The 25,502-nt window shown below is 47.8% G+C and overlaps 1 protein-coding gene across 1 annotated transcript in view; it reads right to left on the bottom strand.

Annotated features, from left to right (window-relative positions):
• Positions 1 to 25,502, bottom strand: part of DDX47 (DEAD-box helicase 47) — a 76,923-nt gene that overhangs the window by 13,511 nt on the left and 37,910 nt on the right. The gene's annotated exons all lie outside the window — the stretch shown is intronic.

Below are 25,502 nucleotides of genomic sequence, written 5' to 3'. Positions count from 1 at the left end.
AATTTTGTGCCAGAATAGTGTATGGGAGCCGTCATCTGGGAAGCGTCGTTAAATGGCAGTAGGTTTAGACAGATATTGAAAGGACTCGAACAATTTAACCACGCATGTATTACTGAACAGCGGCACTACTCTATTACTACAATGTGAATTCATGACCTCCCCCTACGATGATAGGCCACCATGCATCTCACACATATTAATTCCGCACCCACGGATCGAAAGCAAGAAAAAGCCAAAGGAAAATACGTATTGGACTGTGACCCGTGCAATGGCGGAGGTACAGAACCGATCACGGTGTTGGGTGTGTATGCATTTTCCCCACACCAGTACGACAGGGATAGAAATGGTAGTGCTGCCCCTGTCCCTACGAGATATGTGCTCAGGACCCTTGCGTACCCCATGTCTGACCACAACCTTGGAATTGATAGGCCCAAAATCCCCAGCAGTGTGTTCCCGGGAGTTTCGATATACCCCACCCATTAAGCAGGCTTTGTTAGACAAACCACCTGATCCAGTCTGGGTGACAGAGCAAAAGGGACGGGTGTGTCTTATAGGAAAGGGACACGTTCAGATGGGAACCTCGGAATGTACCCATACCCTGCCATCCGACACCAGATGGAGAGAAAAGGGAGGCCCCCTTGTAATAACCATAGATGACCAAGTCCAGCATAACGTAACCAAGCTAACCATATCTTGGGGAACACCAAGCGCCACCCGCGTTGAGATCAGTAAATGCATGGCCTCGGCCCTTATCCCACCCCATGGAGTAATGTTTATTTGCGGAAATAAAGCATATCCATACCTACCCGAACAGTGGGGAGGGACTTGTTATCTGGGATCCATTTTTCCCAAGGTAAATTTGGTAAATCATGTATTATTAAATGTAGGGAAGATGATTAAAAGGAAGGAATTTTCGGAAATTGGTGAAAGTAAATATGGCATTAGAATTTCCAGACACGACACAGGAAATGCGGCTATGAATAAGCCAACCATCTGAGAGAGAGGGTAACTAAATGCCAATTGGTGGGACGGGGGGGGGGGGGGGCTAGGAATTTGATCATGGTGTGTGTAAGAAAGTATTTTTCAGGATGGACGATGAAGAAATCGCCATTGGAAGACCATGATCTTGACCACAAAGGCCGTCGACCTGAATGGGTCCTTCAACAAGGCAGATGTGACCAGCGCTTCAGAATTTTGTATTGATTTTTGTGATGACTGTGAAAATCCCTTGTGGGAACTGGCTACTGGCTGATGCCTGCATCGATGTTTGTGATGATTGTGATACTTGTGTGGAAAACCCCTTGCGTGTACTGGCTAACGCCTCTTATGTATTATGAATGATTGGCAAATAGATAGTCTCGCATTAGTAATGAAACGAATTGGAAACGAAACCTGAATCGTAGAACTACAATTGGAAAACGAATTAATGCATATGCGAACGATGGTGATGCAGAATCAAGTGGTTTTGGATATGTTGTTGGCAGAAAAGGAAGGAGTATATGGGGTAATCGATGAACCTATTTGATGCTTGGGATTCTGATAATGATTATGATTTTAGTTGGGATGATTATATCTGTGATTTAGAAAGTGTACGTTCTTTTAAAAATTATTTACACCACCCAGCAAATCACATTCACAGGGCTTGATGGCATTTAACGTCGATTGTTTGCCCTGATTCGCGAGGACCTCACCTGCATAAAGAGGGCCCCTTAATCTGGCTGGCAACCGGGTCGCACCTACGCTGCAGCGAGGGTGGATTCGGAATCTGGCGGGCGGCAGCAATCTCTTGACCAGGCGCCGTCGTCGCGAATCATGGCTAACAATTTATGCGTTGAATGTTAGACGGCCAGTTAAGGGCCGGTATCTCTCTTTGAGCATACGTGACGCTATGTCGTGCCTGGCATGTAACTAATTGATGAATTTGGTGTCTTTCCAAGGAGGTGTCTTGTAAAGACAAAGGAAGGAACTGTCAGCCATTAAGGTTTAAACTAAATGACTCAATTGATCATAACATCTGAAATTATATATCGTGCTTCTGAAAAACTGATTTGAACTCAACTGCAGGCAGAGGTGAGTGGACAAAATGTGGTTTCGAGGCTCGAGGTGCAGGGTGGATCCTTAGCCTAGTAAATTAGTCCTTGAATTATGTGCCAAACAGTAGATAAAATGTTCGCGACCCACGTACAGGAAAACATGGCGCCAAACGCCTCCTTCACGAAGGGAATAATTAATTATATATCTTTGTAGTTTTAGTATGTCTCCTAAAGCAAGGACGTAACCTAACACCTCGGAAGAAATATAGACATTACATATACTTGATTGTAATGGTATTCAGCATGTGTATCCAATCATTCATCTACCATTTAGCCTAGTGTATGAGAATATTTTCTTCGGCCTGCGCTCAGGTCTGATATGTTTAGATAAAAAGCCAGAAAGGCGCAGCCTATCATTATGCTTACATCGTGTTGTCTAAATTTGACCTTCTGTAGGACGGGACAATGGGAGATGTTGTCCTTATGGCCCAGTATTGCTATGTTTTTAGCGCAGATTCTTGTCTAATATTTTGCTATAAATGAAATGCCTTTCCACTTATTTTTCAGCGAGTGTCTTGAGGAATTGTCCGCTGCGTGTAGGCGGTACATTCTCGAGCCTCGCTCCACACGTGTGTGTATAATCGATTTTATTAAACATTGTTGTTCTTCTTCTTCTGATTCTTCTTCTTCTTCCTTCCCTTGAGGTCTTCGATCTCGACATATATATATATATGTATGTATGTATGTATGTATGTATGTATATATATATATATGTATATATATATATATATATATATATATATATATATATATATATATATATATATATATATATATATATATATATATGTTGTTATGGATACGGGGGACGGCTCTCCCGTTAGCAAGGGGTGATTAGCCCCTTGTCCTGTTAAGCTGGCTGTCTCCCCGGTCCTGGTACTTGTAACGCCCTCCCGCGGGATGGAACAGATCAGGGTTATGGGTCCAGGGTTTATCCCGAATACCTTTATCCGTCCCTCCGCAGAACAGGGAGACAAGTACCGCTCAAACCCCGGTTTTAGATGGACTAGTTGCCGAGCGGTTTTAGCAACCCGATGTTCGAGCCATTAACAATACTAAACCCGATCCTAAACGTTGGCCAAATCGTGCCACAGGTGTGCAATGATGGAAACCTCTAAAGCGACCGAAAGAGCATGAAGAAGAAAAAGACAAAGTAGGGAATAACAGGATTTATTACTATTTACACACAACTAAAGCAGAAAGGAAAGGATTCGATTTACAAGGCAATGGAAGGAGCAGGAGACATAGTGCAATGATTAGCTTATTTAATGGTGGTTTGTACATGTCTTACTTATAACAGTCTTACTTATAAACCCCAAGACAACATGAAAGACGGACAAACGGGCCGACTCACACGATGGGGAAATTGCAGGTTGGTTTGGCTGGAGGGAGAAGAAGGTCGAACCACAAGCTGGAAGGCTTGGCAGGGCGCACAGCAAGCCGGTCCTTGTCAGGCTGGGAGCGAGCAGGGCGACGTCGGCACACGTATCTCGTTGCACGCGGCAGGGGCTGGTTGTCGCTGCACGCCTCGGGCTCTTTTGGTCCTACCCTTCTCTCCAAATCGTCTGACGCGTCTATCTCACTCGATCTCCTGCCTGCGCGATCGTCGCACGTATCTCTCCCTTTCAACCTGCTGCTCTCACAATCGTCGCACGTATATCTCTTTTGGGGGCCGTGCCACCGCGGGTTATATATGCCCCTCCCTTGAACCTTCGCGAAGCTCCTCGATGTTTCTCTCCACACCCTCTCTAAGTCCAACCCCTTGTTCTTGGTTGGTTGAGCGGGGCTGACTCACTCCTCCCCTCTATGACGAGGTGGAGACACGCCTTTCTTCTCCGAGGTTACCTCGTGCGTAATGGAGTCGAATGCAGCAAAAAAGTGGGCGGGGGATGAAATGCAGCAAAGTGGATAAAGGAGATGAAAATGCAGCAAAGTGGATAAAGGAGATGAAAATGCAGCAAAGTGGCTGAAGGAGTCAATTGCAGCAAACCTGGCAAACCTGGCACTTGGAAGATGCCATGGGACGTCGGAGGGACCTGTCTTATTTAATTGATGCAACGTAATGAACTAGTGGAAAACAGAGCCTTCAACTACATAGAATAAGGACATAACTAATGAGGGAAATCATGGATTTGCTCCGTGTGTGCGATGGCCTAACTACAGACGACCTTTGATCTTTGATACTTGGAGGGTGATATTTACAGGATTTACAGCATACAAAAAGGGGACAATTTACATCAATTTACACACACAATTCCCAAATCCCCAACAATATATATATATATATATATATATATATATATATATATATATATATATATATATATATATATATATATATATATATATATATATATATATATACATATATATATATATATATATATATACAGTATATATATATATATATATATATATATATATATATATATATATATATATATATATATATACACAAAGAATTAAGTTAAGCACCCCCCCCGTTTTTTTACAACCTCGCACATTACAAGTTTGTTGTCGTCAAAACAGTGTAATATACCCATGATATTGCTATATTTTCTGGAGAAGTGATATTATGGTCACATAAAAACATAACAATCATGCCGTTTTCAATATTTTATTCTGAATAATTTAAGGTGAAATTTTTTGGGAATTTTAGGCATATTTTCACCTCAATTTAAGTATGGAGCTATAGGTCCATCACGGACAGTGTGGATGACGTTTATGTTTTCTAACGTACAGTCATTGTTCTGAGAAGACCTCTAGCGATCTTTGCGTCAATCACGACCACGTGGATGATAACACGTGCTGCACGAGCGATGGGCGTCACAGATGAGTGCACTCATCTGCATTTCATCAATGGATAATTGCTAATGTCATACCAATCATTATTTGATCTCACATACCTTAGAATATATGCCAATGTATACATATACACAAAGAATATATATTAGGGGGTGCTTAACTTAATTCTTTGTGTAGGGGTGCTTAACTTAATTCTTTGTGTATATATACATTGTTACGGTTTTTAGAACCTTCGCTTTGTAAAATAATAAGCCTTGTAAATATCCCCCTTTGCAGAGGTTGCACCCTAGTTCGGCCATGTACAACATGTAGGACACATAGAAACCTCTTTAGATATCTCATTAGTATGTGTTCTAGTTAAGGATCTGTTCCCAATAGTTTGACTCTGCGTTTGCATTAATCAAATAAGATAGGCCCCTTCAATTATTCCCAATCTCTCTCTCTCCAGCCATCAATTAACACCTACAGTCGGGGTTGCTCATTTTCCTGCCATCCCCTGCCTTTTGTTGGCCGCGTTTTGCTGCACAAGACGCCATTAAGCACACAGTCAAGTCCGGAGAAGAAGGGGGGAGGAGCTATCGAGCGAGGTGGATCCCTGTTAAGGGTGGAGCCAAGGAGCCCTCATCACCCAACCAGGGCCGAGGCCAGCGCCTCGGTGGGCGTATCCAGATGAACCGCGGCTTAATATGCTACATAAGCGCTCGCGTGGGACTCCTTCGTGGCAGAGCGGCAGGGTCGCAGAGGGTTGTTGTGAGTTGGTGCTTCGGGCAGGGCAGAGTGGCAGGGTCGCAGAGAGAGAAGTGAGTTGGTGCTTCGTGGCTTCGGGCAGAGCAGAGTGCAGAGCGTGGTGGTTCGCCGCAGCCGAGAGGAGAGAGGTGTATGTATGACTGTATGTGTGTCCTTCATTGCATCTGCGCAACGTGTCAGAGCTGGTGAAAGGGACTGCTTGGCAGAGTTGGAGAGAGACAGTCTGCTGGCGTTCAATAACGACCATACCAACCACGCTGCATGCCGGAGTTTCGCCGCGGCACCAGAGACGTGAGCCGGAGTGAGCGTGGACAAAAGACGTGGACGAGAACCGGACCGGTGCCCACGCTGATCGGCTGGACCTCTCTTCCTGCTATTCCCCATACGTGTAAGTCCGTTTGTACTGTCCTGGGCGTGTGATAATATAAGACTGTATAAGGTTTGCCCTGTGTATCTGCTTCTTCTTCTTCACTGTACATTCCCTTTCGTTTCTTCTTTGGTATATAATTAATAAATTACACCTGTTCCTTCTTATTCTTTGGGTTTTCCTCTCATCCGGTCGCTTTCGTCTTTTCCCTGATTGAATACCTGTGGCACGATTAGGAACCGCTATAATCGGGTCTAGTCTTTGTTAACGGCCTGAGTCGTGGCTCGCTTCGCTCGGCGTGTCCATTACAGCCGCGGCTCGGGTGGGACTCATTTCCTAGCTTACCGGAAGGCGCTGGTAATTAGGTAATAGGAGCAATTGGCCAACCACCCTATTCAGCGCTGACCGGAAGTGACGTCATAGCTCCAGGACTCGGACGGCCAGCTTAATTGACGAGGGGATTAACCCCCCCCCCCCTCGGTAAGGGGAGTGCCGAGATCCGCAACAATTGGTGTCAGGAGTGGGATTTGGGACCCGAACCAAATTTTGGACACTGGAAAAAATTTGGTCAAAAATTACAAGCGGCCAAAATCTAGTATTAACATCCAAATTGGTCGTGCCATGGATACTCAAGGCGATCGGATGCCGGTGGGGGAGATAGAAGAAGGGTTAGAGTCAATCCAGGACCCCAGGGAAGAAGTGGGAGGAATGGAAGAGGAGGATAATGAAGGTGTGGTAGAGGGGGTTGCAGGCACACAAAATGGCGGCGCCTCGCACATGGCCGCAGCGAGAGCCGCGCCCGCAGCGCCAATGGATATGCAATCCTATGTGGGCGACATGCAAGCCTTCATGGCGCAGCTCCTGAATGGATTGAAAAATATAAATTGCAAATTAGACGCCCAAGGGGACGAGATTAAAGCTCAGGGTGAGCAATTGGGAAATCTAATTGAAGGGTGTGGTAATAGAATGGGCGACCGCATACAAAAATTTGGGGAGAACATAGACCGCAGGTCAAGCGGGAAAAGCACATTTGTACGCGACGAGGTAACGCGGCTCGAGGAGCGCGGGTTGAGCGAGTTGGAGCAAGGCCAAAATCTCCTCCCTCCAGGTCTTTAAAACAGCTGTTCACCACCATCTCTTATCTTCCCCGATCCATAACCTTGATCTTTTCTACCCCCACTAATTCACCCCAGATCCACCTTGTTTGAAATTCCAACTTCTTTCCTGTAAATCCTGGCAGTGTCCATATGTTTATACCTCTCCCACCCCCCCCCCCCTTCACATAACTCCCCCCCCTTCACATGCCTCCCCCCCAAAGCCCTCTCCCTCCCACAGATCTCTCGATGTCTCCATGTCTCTCGGTCCCTGCTCTCAAATGTTGTGTTTGTGTCCTTCCCCCTCTCTCCCCATCTTGTCTACCGCTCCCGATGTTATTTGTTTTATGTGTCTGTTTGTCTTTCTGTGTGATTAATGTTCGCTCTTTCACGAGCCTCGAACTTGTATACAAAAAAAAAAGAAAAAAAAAAAAAGGTACAGCCGGGTGGACCGGGGTAGAAATCGCGACCCGGGGTATGGGAAAGCCGACGACCGCTGAAGTAGAAAAGGAAATTATATTAGAGCCAGCGGTCGTCGAGAAAAAAGAAATTAAAACCGAACCAAGTGGAAATTGGGGCGGAAGAGACGGACTTAGAAAAGCACTCGCGGGAGAAAGAAATGGAATATGTGCAAAGTCCGTGCTCGCATCATGATGCCGTGCTTATTAACCAAATGGAAAGTTTGCAGGTGTTGGAGCGGCGAAGAGGAAGAATCCCGAAGGTGAGCCGGGTGATGTATGGTGCAAAAAGGTTTTGCAGGAGTGTTTGGCGCGAAAATAATTTTCGCGCGCTTGGGATCCCAGCGTACTGCGGGCGTTTGTGGGAGGTCCGTGGTGCGCTGTGTGAGTGGAAATGGCGCGCGTGTAAGAAAAAAGTGTGCGTCGAAGAGTGAGTGTGTGACAGAGTATGGGTGTGATACCGGGTGCGAGAGCGAACGCACGTCGGAGGGTATGTGCGAAACCGAGTGTACGGAGTGCGAGTTGGTTGTGGTGAGTGTGCGAGAAGGCACACCTGAGTTGGTTGTGGAGCGCGTGATTGGGTGGATGCAAGAGTGCACCCCCATGAGTGGTACGGAGTACGTACCAAGGGAGAGTGCGCAAGACGGTGCGCGAGGATGTGTTAATGAAGTGTGCGAACGACGAGTGTGCGCCGAGGTGTGCGGTGGTCAGGTGTGTAACGGAGTGTGTGAGTGTGCCTGGGTAGTGTGCACGGACAGAGTGCGGTGATAGAGTGCAGGAAATGTGCGGAGTGTATAGAGACACCTGGATGTGTGAGGAGGAAAAGGAACGCGTGGTGTGAGCATGCAAGGAAAGCATCGACGTTGACCGGGTTAGCGTTCAGCCCGACGTACAGCCGACGCGAGCTCTATATGCGTGGTGTTCGTTGTGTGCTGCGGGAGCCGGCGGGGATCGGTGTCGCGTCGCTCCTGCTCGGGCGCCGTGCACGATTCGGGCCGGGCCCCGCCCTGCACGGTCGATTCCGAGTTTTGCTAGGCAAGGTGACCGGCCCGGTTCGAGGGGAGGTAGGAGGGGTCGGAACAGCGCCCCCCCGTGGTGGCGGCGTTCCGGCTGGGCAAGGCTGGCCCATCGCGCTTGGGAGTGCAAGGGCTTGCGCCGGGATGGTGCTTGGAGCCTTGGTCCGACAAAACCTCCTCCCCTGAATCCGAATGCCGGACGGACCCAACCTGCAGGAGACCAAACCACCCGAATTCATTGCTCGGCTTTGCGAAGCCGGGCTTTGATAATGTAATGACGTACCGAGAGGCTCAGAGTAGTGGACGATTGATGGTAGCAGTGATAGTGATGGTGAATGGTAGGTTTACCATTCGCCTCACGTTTTGGGGCACATGAGCAGTAGATTTATGGGGATTGGCGGTGTAAACTAGCCCGGGAGGGTTAGGTTATAATATAATGTATAGGGAATTAGAAGATGACCATAGGTAACTTTAGATTTAAGTAGCGACATGATACCTGTAGAGGAGACGTAGAGAGATTAGTATGGATAATAACGACGAGGGAGTGCTTAGTATAAGGGAAGACGGGGAGCACGAGTTATAGAAGGGCAGTAGATAGATCAGATGATGCAGTGGGTGATTGTGCATTGTATTGAGTGAATGGTCCTGGAGGAAAGGAGGGTGCAAGTGCCACCAGGTGTGCAAGTGAAGTGCACAGTATTGAGAATGGATGTGATTGTGCATTGGGTGATTGGCTTGCAAGGTGTGCAAGTGCAATACAGGTGTATTGGGAATGGTTGCATGGAATAAATGGTCTGGAATGAATGGAGTTCGGAATGGATGGTGTGGAGTGAGTAGTGTGGAATACGTGGAGTGGAGTGTATGGTGCGAAAGGGTGAGTGGGGACAGGATGGACCCCTTCACGAATACCCGGTGAGGGTAGTTTAAGAGTAGGTAGAGGGAGTAGGTAAATTGTGGTTGAATATTGGCAGCTATGGTGCGAGAGTAGCAGAGTACTGCTTTGAGGGGTGCATTAGTGGAGTAAATTGGCTGGGCGTGTGGCCTGTTAGTGTGTGTGATTAAATGGGCACTCCGCCACTGTTAGTCTGTCGGCCAGGTGAGGCCGCAGGTTGGCTCTGGGAGCCAGTAGTGTTCAATGGGGCCCGAGGATCCGGAGGACAGACCCGGGTAGCCCGACGCCAGAGAGGGCGGTAGGGGGTGAGAGCGCCAGACGGCCTTCCCCAGGTAGGTTAGGGTAAGGAGCAGGTAAGCTCGGGGAGGCAACTACAGTGGCGGAGGTGTGCAGGTGAGCGGACCTGCTGGGAGTGCCACACGACCCAGCCCGGAAATTGTGCGAGGGCACATGGAGTAGAATCGGGGGAGTGAGACCCCAAGTTGGTGAGCACCACTGTTTGGTCAATGGGAGTTCGGTTCTTAGAACCACATAGAGTAAAAATGGCCAATGGTTTGGCAGGGAAAGTACCCGGGTAATGTAAAGTGTGTTAAAGTCATTTAGAAGGTAGTTAGGATTGAAAGTCTCTTCGCACCATCCGCATCCACTCACCAAGGTGACAGGACTCCACACCACTGTTTTTTGCAAATGTCTGAGAATGGTGAGACGCATCATGACGTGGGGGTGACATTGTGCTTGCGATTCCATATTTTCCTCCTTAGGAGGGATTTATGAGGAATTGATTGATGGCAAATTTGGGTTAGAGGGATTGATGACGAAATTGGTATTAGGGGAGATATGGGGAAGACAGGACGTAGAGACAAATTTGTAAATTGTGTAAATACGGGGTAGGGGCAAGGGTAGATTAGGTGACAGGGGGGGAGCGTACGCTAGGGACGAGCTTTCTCCGCTCGCTCTCCAGCGCCCTTCCTGTCTGCATTGCCTTGTATTGATGTGTACCCTTGCGATCTTGCCCCGCTGCTTGCTTGTCCTCCTTCCCCCACTCACGGATTTGTTTATTTTGGGCCCGGGGGGAGTGCGCAGGTGTTCACAGTTGTGTGCCCGCACCCTCGCTGCTGCCTGCCTGGACCGGTACACCACTTTATGGACCACACGTTTTTGTGGCCGAGCACCACATTTATGGACCCCACGTTTTGGGGCCTGGCATCTCTGCTGGGGACCGGCCATTGTGGCCAGCGAAATCTGCTTGCGGACCACGGTTGAGGTGGCACCTAAGCCATACAGGTGGCCCACCCTAGTTGGCCCTTGCTGGCCATAATTAAGAGAAAAGCGGACGCGTTGTGTGCCCTTTTTATTTTCAAATAGGCCGCAAGCAAAGAACATCAAGAACATCGGCCCAGCAGCCAAGAACATCGGCCCAGCTGAGAAGACGTCATCGTTTATTAATAACAAATGTGATGACTGTGCACCGGATGGTGCTTTTTGTGCATAGTGGTGCTTTTTGTGGTTTTGGTGCTTTTTGCTTATTGGTGCTTATTGGTGCTGGTGGTATCGGTGCAGTGCAGTGCATGTCTTTCCTCTTTTCAAAAGTTCTTCCTTTGTTTCCCAAAAGACAGGTCCTGGGTTCGCGTTTGTAAATACCAAATAGTAGTCTTTGTAAATAATGCTCCCCACCGTAAATGTGTAGTTTGAAAATTAATTCCGCAATTCGGTTATTCTGTGGGCATGAATCTGTTAGGTAGAATGCAACGCAGCAGGCAGGACATACTTAATTGTTTTTAAAATGTCGCACTCAGGGTGAAGTTAATAGTAGAGGGTTACCACACCTAAGTGTCGCATTAAGTTAAAGTTTTGTCGGCACGGGACGTGCCTGGAGGAGAGAAGAGTGCTGTGTTACGGTTTTTAGAACCTTCACTTTGTAAAATAATAAGCCTTGTAAATATCCCCCTTTGTAAAGGTTGCACCCTAGTTAGGCCATGTACAACACGTAGGACACATAGAAACCTCTTTAGATATCTCATTAGTATGTGTTCTAGTTCAGGATCTGTTCCCAATAGTTTGACTCTGCGTTTGCATTAATCAAATAAGATAGGCCCCATCAATTATTCCCAATCTCTCTCTCTCTCCAGCCATCAATTAACACCTACAGTCGGGGTTGCTCATTTTCCTGCCCTCCCCTGCCTTTTGTTGGCCGCGTTTTGCTGCACAAGACGCCATTAAGCACCGGTCAAGTCCGGAGAAGAAGGGGGGGAGGAGCTATCGAGCGAGGCGGATCCCTGTTAAAGGTGGAGCCAAGGAGCCCTCATCACCCAACCAGGGCCGAGGCCAGCGCCTCGGTGGGCGTATCCGGATGAACCGCAGCTTAATACGGGAGCGCGTTACATAAGCGCTCGTGTGGAACTGCTTCGTGGCAGAGCGGCAGGGTCGCAGAGGGTTGTTGTGAGTTGGTGCTTAGGGCAGGGCAGAGTGGCAGGGTCGCAGAGAGAGAAGTGAGTTGGTGCTTCGTGGCTTCGGGCAGAGCAGAGTGCAGAGGGTGGTGGTTCGTGGCAGCCGAGAGGAGAGAGGGTTGGCGCGACGTGTCAGAGCTGGTGAAAGGGACTGCTTGACAGAGTTGGAGAGAGACAATCTGCTGGCGTTCAATAACGACCATACCAACCGCGCTGCCTGCCGGAGTTTCGCCGCGGCACCAGAGACGTGAGCCGGAGTGAGCGTGGACAAAAGACGTGGACGAGAACCGGACCGGTGCCCACGCTGATCGGCTGGACCTTTCTTCCTGCTATTCCCCATACGTGTAAGTCCGTTTGTACTGTCCTGGGCGTGTGATAATATAAGACTGTATAAGGTTTGCCCTGTGTATCTGCTTCTTCTTCTTCACTGTACATTCCTTTCGCTTCTTCTTTGGTTTTGGTTTTCTATATAATTAATAAATTACACCTGTTCCTTCTTATTCTTTGGGTTTTCCTCTCATCCGTTCGCTTTAGTCTTTTCCCTGATTGAATACCTGTGGCACGATTAGGAACCGCTATAATCGGGTCTAGTCTTTGTTAACGGCCTGAGTCGTGGCTCGCTTCGCTCGGCGTGTCCATTACAGCCGCGGCTCGGGCGGGGCTCATTTCCTCGCTTACCGGAAGGCGCTGGTAATTAGGTAATAGGAGCAATTGGCCTACCACCCTATTCAGCGCTGACCGGAAGTGACGTCATAGCTCCAGGACTCGGACGCCCAGCTTAATAGACGAGGGAATTAACCCACCCACCCCCCCCCCCCCCTCGGTAAGGAGAGCGGCGAACCCGAGATCCGCAACAATATATATATAGATATATATCGATATATATATATATATATATATATTGTCACGCGATCCCTTCCAGGTTAACACCAGGGACCACGGATGGACCAAACGGATTTACTATTATTCAGCGCTGACCGGAAGTGACGTCATAGCTCCAGGACTCGGCCGGCCAGCTTAATGGACGAGGGAATTAACCCACCCCCCCCCCCCCCCCCCCCCCTCGGTAAGGAGAGCGGCGAACCCGAGATCCGCAACAATATATATATATATACATATACATATATATATATATATATATATATATATATATATATATTTATATATATATATATATATATATATATATATATATATATATATAGTTACTGATCGCGGTTTAGATGTTATGATGACCGAGCGGTGGTGTATTACCGCGACCTAACAGGATCCCCGACTCACCCTATTCCACCCAAACGTTGGCCGGGTCGCACCGCAGCTAGTCAATAGGGAAGAGACAAAGGCGACACGGATGTGAAGAAGAAAAAGAAGACAAAAAGGTTGGAAATGCTACTGAATTTATTTACTATTTACACACATAAGCAAAAAGGAGCAATCAAGTTTATTTACAACACATAAGACGCAGGTGACACAGTGCAAATATTAGCTTACCTACAGACTTAATTAAATACCCAGGGACAGAACAAACAAAAGACAGACTCACGCGGGGAATGACAGGAATGGCAGGAGGTGGATGGCTGGAGGTGAACGCTTGGTGGAGCCAACGCGGAGCTTGGTGGAGCTTTGGTGGAGGTGAACGCTTGGTGGAGCCAACGTGGAGCTTGGTGGAGCCTTGGTGGAGGTGAACGCTTGGTGGAGCCAACGCGGAGCTTGGTGGAGCCTTGGTGGAGGTGAACGCTTGGTGGAGCCAATGCGGAGCTTGGGGGGTTGGTGTGACGGGTTCTCTCTCCTTCCTTAGTCCCACCCAGTCCAACAACTTCCTCTCTTGCTTAGTCCAACTCAAGGCCTTCCTGTCTTCTGATCTCCTCCCTCCTCGACTCTTCACCGCAACCAACGCAACCACTGACCGCCACCACCGACTCCTCACCGCAACCAACTGACCACCGACTCCACTGACTGACTCTTCACGACTCTCTCTTGACGACCAACTCTTTGTGACCAACTCTTTGTGACCAACTCTCTCTGGCAACCGACCCTTCACGACTCTCTCTCTTGGGGACCAACTCCTCACGGACCCTCTACTGGCAACCGACTCACTCGCTTCTTGCGTGCCTGGCTTTTATAGCGCCTCCAGCGATTAAGCCGCCGGCCTTTTGGACACGCCCATTGGGGTGCTCACCTCGGCCCTGGTTGGTCGCGCGACCCTCTGGCTCCGACCTTGATGACGACGGGCGGGCACGCCCCTCTTCCCCTCTATGACGAGGTGGAGACACGCCTTTCTTCTCCGACCCTGCCTCGTGGTCAATGGCGGTTATTGGAGGGGAGGGAAATGGGGAATCGAGGCTCGGCAATCACGAGAGGGGATGTAATATGGGCAATCGAGGCTCGGCAATGACGAAAGGGGATGTGAAGGAAATGGGGATTTTGGGGATGGGAATGAAAGGGGATCTATTCTCTTTCACTGGTGCAATGGAGTACTTCAATTAATGGGAGACACAGCCTTACCCTAAAACACAGAATAAGAGATAACTATCAACAGGGGTATTCTATTACTTGGCTGATGTGTATGCTTGTGGACTAATTATGGGATGCCCTTTTCACCTTTACACAGCTCCGGAGGTAGGGGGGCGCAGAATAAACAATAATAATAATAGTACAGCACACAATCAAAAAATATACAGTCCTCATCTCCGCAACAATATATATATATATATATATACATATATATATATACATATACAGTGGAACCTTGACTTACGAGTTTAATCCGTTCCGTGACCGAGCTCGTAACTCAAATTGCTCGTATCTCAAATCAAATTTCCCCATTGAAATGCATTGAAATGCTATTAATCCGTTCCAGCCCGCCAAAAACCACACCAATTTTTTTTTAAATATACAGTATATATAAAAATATCTCGCGCTTTATATTTCACCTGTATGCCAGCATACAAGCTGGCAGGATGGCCTGGACTGGAGGTACGCACACTTGACTCTAAAGTCTAAACTGTCCAGCCTGGGTTTGAATCCCGACCCAGCTATAACCTGTCATGGGTGAATCACAGGCAGGGTGATTCATCAATGTGTGTACCGCTAAACTGGGCGCCCCGTTTGCGTCCCATTAGTTGTTGGATGTTAAGGATCTCACCGTGTTTTCCACAAAGAGAAGGCGAGCTATCGCCGGCACTCTGAACAAGTTGACGGCAGAGATACTGTACTTGCAATGACAAGATAACCACGTGTCGCACGATCTCTTGTCATGGTCCACAAGATTATCACAGAGAGGTGCAGCTTCCAGCGTTTCGAGATATGATCCAGACCTAACTTTTGAGACCAGTCCCAGCCTTCTAGGCCCCGTGGTTGGTTCAGACGGACCCGACAAAGGACGTGTTGGATTTTACCGCGAGCCGATTCGAGCACCGACGTGCCGGCGAACAAAACCAGTCATATCTTTTGAACGCGTGGCTCGATTTTTACAAAATAAACTTTTTCTTGAAGGTCTGAACCGTGCGCTCAAAACGATACCGAGTTTGACCCTGAGAGAGCCGTTTTGCTGTATATATATATATATACAGACTTGGCATTTAATATGGAATATTTTTTTTGTGGGGGTGAACTTACTTTTCAAGATGTCTTAGAACCAAAAGTTCAATGGAATTATGTTGAAATTATTCTAGATTTTGTTAATGTGACCTTTAAAAGAAACAAAAACCACATTTGACATTTCGAAACAAATAAATTGATCCTTGAAAGTGATGTAAACTGATATCGAACTCAATTCATGGACAGTACTGTGTTAAACTTCTGTACGTTTTCCAGAAGTATCTCTTTATTTTGCACATTAGCCAATTTTTTTAAAACAAAAACAAAAGTTAAATTACGACTGGGATTACGGACAGTAAAATTACAGTTCAGTACTTCGTGTAACCCCCACGAGCATTCAGGAGAGCACGTACACGTTGAGGCATGCTGTTCACGAGATTTGCCAAGGTTTGGACAGGAATCGCTTGCCATGCAGTGACAATAGCCTGCTGCAATTCACGCACAGAGGTCGGCTGCTGGTCCATGTGGTCGATTTGACGCGTTAATACTGCCCACAAGTTCTCTATCGGATTCATATCCGGGGACATGGCAGGCCACTCCATATGCTCTACACCACGGTCAGCAAGAAAGTGTTGGATCATGCGAGCACGATGAGGCCATGAATTGTCATCTTGGAAGACAAAGTTTCCTCAAAAGGCTGCACGAGCAAATGGAAGCAATGTTTCTTCCAGAATGGCCCTGTACTTGAACTGGTTCAGGTTTCCATTCAGAACAACCAGGTCAGTTTTGCCCCCTGCATGAAAAGCAGCCTAAACGGTCACCCCACCACCTTCAGCTTGGACTCTTGGCACTATACAATCTTTGTTGTAGGCTTCATGCACTTGTCTGCGCACTCGGACGCGGCCATCTTGACGATAGACCAGAAATCTAGACTCGTCACTGAAAATCACGTGATTCCAGTGTCCTGGCTGCCATTGACGGTGCTCTCTGGCCCACTGCAATCGGCGCTGGCAGTGTTGTCTGGTCAGGCGTGGCTTTCTCAGGGGACGCCTTGCACGATAGCCTGCTTGAACCAGTCGTTGGTTAACTAGCTTTCTGGATACAGGCACATTTGTCAGTTGCTGCCACTCAGCCCTAAGCCGATTAGATGACTTGGTACGGCCATTGCGGACTAACCGGTGCAGCTGGCGATCAACAGTCCTTGTGGTTCTGCGAGGACGTCCTGGCCTCGGGATTGGAGTAGGGACACCCCTCTGAGCATTTCGTTTCAGGATCTTTGACACCTGACCTTGAGCGATGCCATACTGCCGAGCAATAGCACGCTGTTTCATGCCGTAATTTCGTAAAGCCACCACTCCATGACAAACAGCATTGTCGAGTTGACGGACCATCTCCAGAGGAAGCGGCAATAACTTATGGAGACGTGCAGCAGTTATTTTCCACTAATACAGAACGCAACAACCCTTGTATACCCGACTGTGAAGCCAATCATCAAATGCACCTGTCCGTACATTTTGCCACAGCCACCTGTGATATAATCCTGTTGTTGACTTCTTGCTGCGACAGACAATCAGTGACAAGGTTCTTTTAACAAATAAATCACCAAAGTGTAAAAGAAACTCACCAGATTGATATACTGAGTTAGGAAAGTAAACCCAAGTCAAGAAAAAAAATTATTCCATATTAAATGCCAAGTCTGCATATATATATAGTCACGCGATCCCTTCCAGGTTAACACCAGGGACCGCGCGCGGATGGACCAAACGGATTTACTGGAGGCGACGATCAAACACGGACTTTGCTATAAACCCACGGGAGGAAGAAGGGAAGAGGAAGATGCGGCAAAAGCGCTTACCTTGAGCGAACTGACGGCAGCTCCGATCCTGCAGGGGAATTAACTCAAGCGAAAACCGAATTAGAATGTACAAAAAGAACAGGTTTATTCAACGGAACCCGAAACAATGAAACGCGACGATGAATAAATAATGAGCCTAAATTGGGATCCTACACACCTCACTTCAGAAACGAGACAGGGGCAAATGAATTACGAAAAGAAATGTCTCGTCGTGTACTTGTTAAATGTTCTGTGTGTGCGGCCTTATCTGTCTGTCGTTCGACGCAGCCCCGTCCGGCTCTAAGCTCCTAAGCGATCGCACACGAGGCCCCAGCACCACTCCAAGCTCCAGAAGCAGAACCAAAAGCACCCAAAAGCACCACGCATCCACGCAGGGCCAGCGATCCCCATACGAGGTCCACCGCGAAGAGAGAGAGAGCCGAGACAGGGAGAACAGCGCCTAGAGAGGAAGCCAAGTGCGCGAGGAAACCACGAACGCGAGGAAGCCAGGAGAGCGAAGAAGCCAGGAGAGAGAGAAAGTCGTCCAGCGCCCCCTTTTATAACCTGGCCTGTGACGTCGGTCTTGGCACGCCCCCCAATCAGCGCCTCGTAGCTTCCCGCCGTTCACCGAACCTTCCAGCGCCTTCCCTCCAATGAACAACCTCTTTCTCCGTTGTGTCTTCGCGCCTCCCGCCCTGACTGGCTGGAGGTTCGCGCCTTCCGCCCCAACCAATCACACGTTCCCTGTAGCAAGTGTAGCGTGGTTATAGCTCGTGTCACGCGATGTTGCTAGGCCTGCCGGAGGTGTGGCCGGCGGCGGCCATCCGGCAGTGCCCCGATCTGGCTTCCTGCCTGTCTTGTTCCAAAGTCATTGTAAGGGAAGGGAACCAATTAATGTGTGCACTAAAGGGCCTATCTAAGTGTTTATATGAGTATGCATTGCCATAAGGGACAAAGGTTTGGCTACCAGGTCTGACACACAGGGGGTTATCTTAGTCCCTACTCTATTTAACACACGAACATCCTGGTATGTTCACAGGTATACTCTTATCCCGACAAACCGCCTAAAAACACAGAACTTATTACAGGGTAGATTCCCTATCGCGACAGTCGAATACCTACCTATACAGATCTACCTGGGTCTAGATATTCCTTTACCCCCCAGACATAACAATATATATATACATACATATACATATATATATATACACATATATATACATATGTGTGTGTGTGTGTGTGTGTGTGTGTGTGTGTGTGTGTGTGTGTGTGTGTGTGAGTATATATACAGTACTGTATTTGATATAGTAGCACTAGCTGCTTGGTAACTGTACACACCCTGGGTTTACTCCCTTTCCGTTTCATGTTAAACAGCAGTAGCGACTGGTTCAAAAGGTAATCATACATGTTTGTGGTTTATATTTTTACTGCTGGTAGGCCTGCCCCACAACAAGCTATGTATACCACGTTAACACAAAGTCTGTTCAAGGAGGAAAAAACCCTTGTGGAGGGAGGATATTAATTGTATCAATACTGTTTTGTAATAACATTACCATTATGCTATTGTCATTAGTGTTCGTATTACTTTTGTTATTCGAAGCGCCCTTGTAAAAATGCCATGATTAGCTATCTTAACACAGATATACACCTCAACACGGATTACACCCAATACGGAAAACTCCCCTGGGGAGGGTGGATATGAAGTCACTAAAACCTCCATTAATTGACCCTTTATCTTCCTGTCATGTTTGGTTGAGATCGGACAAATAACGACCGAATGCATCTAAGTGTTACGGGTTCGGCACTCATTCCTAGTGTTGTTATTATTATTGTGGGTCCAAGTATTGGGATTGTTGTTGTTTAAAGGAAATCCGGATCGAGACCGGAAGAGGTGGAGCGAAGAAAAGGGAGGTGGGAGGAGATCAGAAAGAGACGTGGTGGTGGAGGCTCCGGGCCGAGCGTTCGACATACAGTGCGAGGGAACCTTGCGTCCTTAAAAGGAAGTTCGGTCGATAAGAAATATCGCCAGAGTGCGGGGAGCCTGTGTCGCCGGGTATTCTCAGCGAGGTTCCGGAGGATCCAGACCTTGAGAACCCGGGTTGGAGCGAAAGCCGCCCGCCATTCTGGCCACGCGAGCACCCTGCAGGGAACAGGCTTTCGTCGTGTCGGCTGGGCATTATTCCCTGGTGGATTGCCCCGTAACAGAAATTGGGGGCTGGTCCAAATTGATATTCGTGGACTCGCAATTGGGTCTGCGTCCGGGATCTAAAAAAATTCCTAAATTTAGTCCGGGAAAGAATTCCCAAGTTTGGAACTTTTTCCAACATTCCCAAATTTTTCCCAAAAACAAACAACAACAACAACAACAACAAAAAAATATATATACTTTTGTTTTTGTTTGTTAGAAATTTATTGTGTGAAGGTTAACAGGTGTTACCAGTAGTCACTATGGCATTTGATGCAGAGAAGTTTACGGTGACCCCGAGTGAAGCACAGTTCAGAGCGTTTGTAAAATCGGACCTCTGGAAATTGGCCAAACATTTTAGCTTGGAGGTCCGAACTAATATGAGGAAGGCAGAGTTGCAGACAGTGGTGATACAATCTATGGTGGGATTAAAAGCATGGGAAGAGGTAGTCTGGGATTGGTTACCAGAAGAACAAGAAAATGTGGAGCTCCGGAAACTGGAGATGCAATTACGGAGCCAGGAAAGGGAAAAAGCACAGGAGCGAGAACTCCAGGAAAGGTTAGAAGAGAAACAAGCAGAAGAAAGGAGAGTGGAAAGAGAACTCCAGGAAAGGTTAAAAGTACTGGAAAGAGAACTCCAGGAGAGGTTAGAAGACAAAAAAACAGAGGAAAGGAGAGTGGAAAGAGAGCTTCAGGAAAGGTTAGAAGACAAAAAAACAGAGGAAAGGAGAGTGGAAAGAGACCTCGAAGCAGAGGAGAGAAGAGCCGAAAGGGAGTTAAAGGACCGTGAATTGGCGCGTCAGCAGGAAATTAAAGTCAAGGAGCTGGAGTTAATAAGAGAACGGGGAGAGGTACCATCCCTGCTGACTGGTTCGACACCTAGTCAGAACACCTGGGATGTTGGCAGACATGTGAGGCTGGTCCCACCCTTCAATGAGGAGGTAGCCAAGTTTTTTCCACACTTTGAGAAAGTTTTTGTATATTTTGTTTGTCTGGTTGATTTGTTTGTGAAATAAATGTTAGCTCTTTCACGAGCCTCGATTCAGTATACAAAAAAAAAGAAAAAAAAAGTGGCTCGACAGTTAAACTGGCCTGAGGAGTACTGGTCCATACTAGTGCAAAGTGTTCTGGTGGGTAAAGCTCAAGAGATTTATTCGGCTTTACCGATTGACCAGTGTGCAGATTATGAGGTATTGAAGAAACACCTTCTCAAAGCCTATGAATTGGTCCCGGAAGCTTACCGGCAGAAATTCCGGAATGCCAGGAGGAGGGAGAGTGAGACCCACGTGGAGTTTGCCAGATTGAAAGAAACCATGTTTGATAGGTGGTGCGATTCGAAAGGAGTTGGGAAAAACTTCGAACTATTGCGGCAATTGATCCTGGTGGAGGAATTCCAACAGTGTGTCCACGAGGACATTAAAATACACCTGGAGGAAAGGAAAGTACCAAAGTTGTATGAGGCAGCAACCATGGCAGATGACTATGCCTTAACCCACAGGATGGGGTTCCACAACCCTAACTTCTCGCCTAGACTTAGCCAGGGGAGCTATGGTACAGCAGGGGCGGAGAACGAAAATTCATGGGGACGGCCTCGAGAGGAGGACCACTCTCATATCACGACTTCTGGAGGTCGGAAGTCAACGGTTTCAAGGCAGTCGTATCCTCCGTGGGCCTCGAGGCAGACCACGAGGTTCTCCTCCGGGCCTACTTGCGCTTTTTGCCATAAATCGGGACACTTGATGTCCCACTGTCATGCTTTGGGAAAGGAAAATCGGGAGCGGAGTCCGACTAGTACCACTCCGAATGCGATGGCAAACGTGAGTAATCACCCGCAGAAGAGTTACTAACCATTTATTTATGAGGGGTTTGTCTCACTGGAGGGAGACTCGACTAACACAAGACCTGTTAGGGTATTGAGGGACACAGGAGCACATCAATCCTTAATGCTTGAAGGCATTTTGCCATTGTCGGAGGGTACAGCAACTGGTGATAGTGTTCGGTTGCAGGGGATCGGTGGCTGGGTTAGCGCTCCCCTTCATGTCATCAATCTAGAGTCTGATTTGGTGTCAGGACCGGTCACTGTGGGGTTGCAAGCCACTCTTCCTGTCGAGGGAGTATCAGTTGTGGTTGGGAATGATTTGGCCAGGGGTCAAGTTTCTAGTAACCTGATGGTTGTGAAAAAGTCCGATATGGGAAATAACACCACACCAGTCAGGGATGGAGGCAAAGTTGGCAAGCTCTTTGTAGGTGGACTGTTCTGGAGTCTACCTTCAGCCAATATGGACCGATTTTGGAAGTGCTGCTGATAAAAGTCAGGGAGAGACAGAAGTCCAGAGGGTTTGGCTTTGTCACGTTTGAAAACTCAATGGACGCCAGAAATGCAGAAAAGGATCTGAATAACAAGGAGTTGGAGGGTTGGACCATAACAGTAGGGAGGGCATTTCGTAGGCGTCGAAGAGGCCACAGAAGAGGACAACTTGGTGGTAGTTTTGGTGGTGGCCGCAGCCGATATTGCTATGGAGGCTCCCGGAGTTACGGCAGCTCCCGAAGGAATGACTATCGGGGTAGCGACCGAGAAGGAGACCGTTATTCACGGGACTACAGTGACAAGTGGTCCAACCGTGAATATTAGGGAAGTTAGAAAGAGTTGAAGCACTGAATGCTGCGGAGCAGCTGAGCCAACATTCCTACATGGATTATCTGTGAACGCCACATTTATAAAGGCGTCCAGGTAGTGAACTTTCCAACACAGATTAACCGTGAACGCCACGTTCCTAAAGGCGTCCATGTAGTAAACGTTCCTGCATGGACTAACCGTGAACTCCACGTTCCTAAAGGCGTCCATGTAAGGAATACTCAGCTCGGCCTCCCGGGAAAAAGTGCTATCAATGGGCTTGGGTGGTTTGTTTACAAAAGTTGGCCTGCAAAGAACGTTTTCGCTGGGGTCAAACTTTCTTTCCTGAAGGGGGGAAGTGTTACGGGTTCGGCACTCATTCCTAGTGTTGTTATTATTATTGTGGGTCCAAGTATTGGGATTGTTGTTGTTTAAAGGAAATCCGGATCGAGACCGGAAGAGGTGGAGCAAAGAAAAGGGAGGTGGGAGGAGATCGGAAAGAGACGTGGTGGTGGAGGAGGCTCTGGGCCGAGCGTTCGACATACAGTGCGAGGGAACCTTGCGTCCTTAAAAGTAAGTTCGGTCGATAAGAAATATCGCCGTAGTGCGGGGAGCCTGTGTCGCCGGGTATTCTCAGCGAGGTTCCGGAGGATCCAGACCTTGAGAACCCGGGTTGGAGCGAAAGCTGCCCGCCATTCTGGCCATGCGAGCACCCTGCAGGGAACAGGCTTTCGTCGTGTCGGCTGGGCATTATTCCCTGGTGGATTGCCGGGAACGGCCGTGCCAGAGAGGGGCACGTGCGAATTCTACGGAGGCTCGCGGGTTGAACCGCAACGTGTACGTCGGAGCGAATCTTTGTGAGGTTCCTCTCCACCGCTGTGTTGCTGGGGGCTGAGCACGTGACCTCGGGGTCGTCTCGCTCGTCGACGCCTCAATTCGAATCTTTGTGAGCTTCCTCTCCACCGCTGTGCTGCTGGGGGCTGAGCACGTGACCTCGGGGTCGTCTCGCTCGTCGACGCCTCAATTCGAATCTTTGTGAGGTTCCTCTCCACCGCTGTGCTGCTGGGGGCTGAGCACGTGACCTCGGGGTCGTCTCGCTCGTCGACGCCTCAATTGACCATCGGGCCTTGACTCTCCGATCGCGGGAGCGCACAGAGACATTGGGACTTCGCCTTGGAGTGGAGCAGAGACATTGGGGGAGGTGCCGTGAGTGTGGGGTTGAGGGGCTTGATAATGATATTATCGTAGGATTTGAAGGTAGGGGTGATTGCCCCATTGCTGTATGGCTCTTTGTGTGTGATTGCCCCATTGCTGTATGGCTTGCCCCATTGCGGTATGGCTCTTTGTGTGGGATTTATAATATATTATGGTTGGCTTATAACCGGGTGTGGTTGCATCATTTGACTCGACTGTTTCATTTGCTGGTTCCAGTGAGGGATAAAAACATCTTTCTGCCGGGGACCCTCTCGGGGTCCGGAGGTCCACCGAGACCAGGGGTAAGGCGGGGGGGGGACCCCGTAACACTAAGTCAGACAGACAGAGGCACCAAATTGCATATTTTCGTATGAAGATAGGGGCTGTTGGGATTATACTCATTTACTTTTATAAGAAAAAGGCACATCCAACCAAAAAGGTAACTAGATCTACCCTGCTAATCTTTTCCCCGAATCGAATAATAAACAAACAAGAGCAGATATAAGGTGACATTTCACCCGGTTCGCAGCGAGCTTCCTCAGAAGTGTTTTCATTGTTTGGACCTGGTACCCATGTACAAGACAGAGCATCCAACAAACAACATCGATAATGGAGGCATGGCACGTCAAGAGCCGAGAGGGTGGTCTAACTGGGGAGACTGTGGACATACTCACACATAGTAAATAATAAAAAGAGCAGAGCAGACCATTGATGATGCAATTGGTGTTTGTTGCTGAAGGTTCCGTTAGGCAAAAGAAAAACACTCCTCAATTGACATCTTGAACCTGAATGTGAGCGGAAAAAATTGTCGCCTCGGGAATAAAAGCGGACACATGCCGCGGCTACGTGTCTATTGCCCTGAGGAAACTCACTGGGATGCGAGTGGTGGCGGTTTGTATGCAGCCTGTAGCTGCTTGGCTGCATCATTTTCTGGGCGCGCAGCTGTGCTGCTGATGCAATGCCCCCTTTACCAGCAAGCTGGTATTCATTTTGCCGACCTCGGAAGGACGACAAGCTGATTCAACCCACCTGGAGTTATTTCAATGGCACGACAGGGGCTCAAACTCAAGACCCTAAGATCTCAAGCCAGTCACATAAACCGTTAAGTCAACACCAGGCAGAAGCGGGTGAAACATTGCCTAAGACATAATCTACTCTTGCTTGTTACCCTGCGATCGCAAAGTGAAAGGCGGAGCTAAGCGATCGGTTGCACACGTGTACGTCTGCATTTATAAAAGTAATTTTCTCAGCATCCGTTGGTCTGATTGACGTGTAATGTTCACCATTGTATGCGTCTACTGATGTAACCGAAAAACTTTGGACCTCGATCTCCGAAACTGCTGCATGGGAAAAATTGAAATGTGGCTCATTGTAAAGAACTCCACATGGGCAACAAGTGTTGTTAATGATGACGTCATTGGTGTTTCCATTATGACATTATAATTCGACAAGTACAACGCTTAGTCAGATCCGTTTGAAATTTATTGATCGTGATGTACGCAAGAATTTTATTGGAGAATGTAAATTTATGACGTCATCGGTAATGTGGTCTGGCAGCCATGTTGGATCAAAGAAAAAAAAATAAAACCTTAAAAAACAGTTCGTTTGCACGAAGTCGTCTGTGCGGGGTAAGTATTCTATGAATACCATCTAGTTTATCACTACATTAGCAGAGTAGATGTAGATACTTTTTGGGTTGGATGTGCCTTTTTATTTAAAAATGAACAAAAACGAGAACGGCACTCGGTGGAGCACATACCTCCGCCTGGCTGAGCTGTTTATGTTTTGCATCCCACTGATGGGCCGGATCTGGATTCGTACCTGAACCAAAATCTAATCGGCTTGTTCTTGTCACCTACCCAACTCATCCACCAAGTTTAGTCATAACTCGTCCATAGCTTTTTGAGATATCATGCTATATATTGGTTTTGGCCCCATCACTCAATGGTGAAGAATCACTAAAAAAGTTTTTTTAAATCTCGTATCCGAATCCATATTCATATCTTCACGAAAATTGAATCGATTAGTCATTGCCAGACACCCAACCTGTCCACCAAGTTTCGTCCAAATCCATCCATAACTTTTTGAGATATCGTTTTTAGTCCCCATCACTGAATAGTGAAGAAACACTTAAAAAATTATACTAGCCGGATCCGAATCCGGATCTTCACCAAAATCTAATCATTTCGTCTGTGCCACATACACCACCTAAGTAT

The sequence above is a fragment of the Myxine glutinosa genome, chromosome 3 (assembly GCF_964187855.1).
Source record: "Myxine glutinosa chromosome 3, kmMyxGlut1.1, whole genome shotgun sequence".
Taxonomy (NCBI): Eukaryota; Metazoa; Chordata; class Myxini; order Myxiniformes; family Myxinidae; genus Myxine; species Myxine glutinosa.
This window is presented reverse-complemented; position numbering and strand designations above follow the sequence as displayed.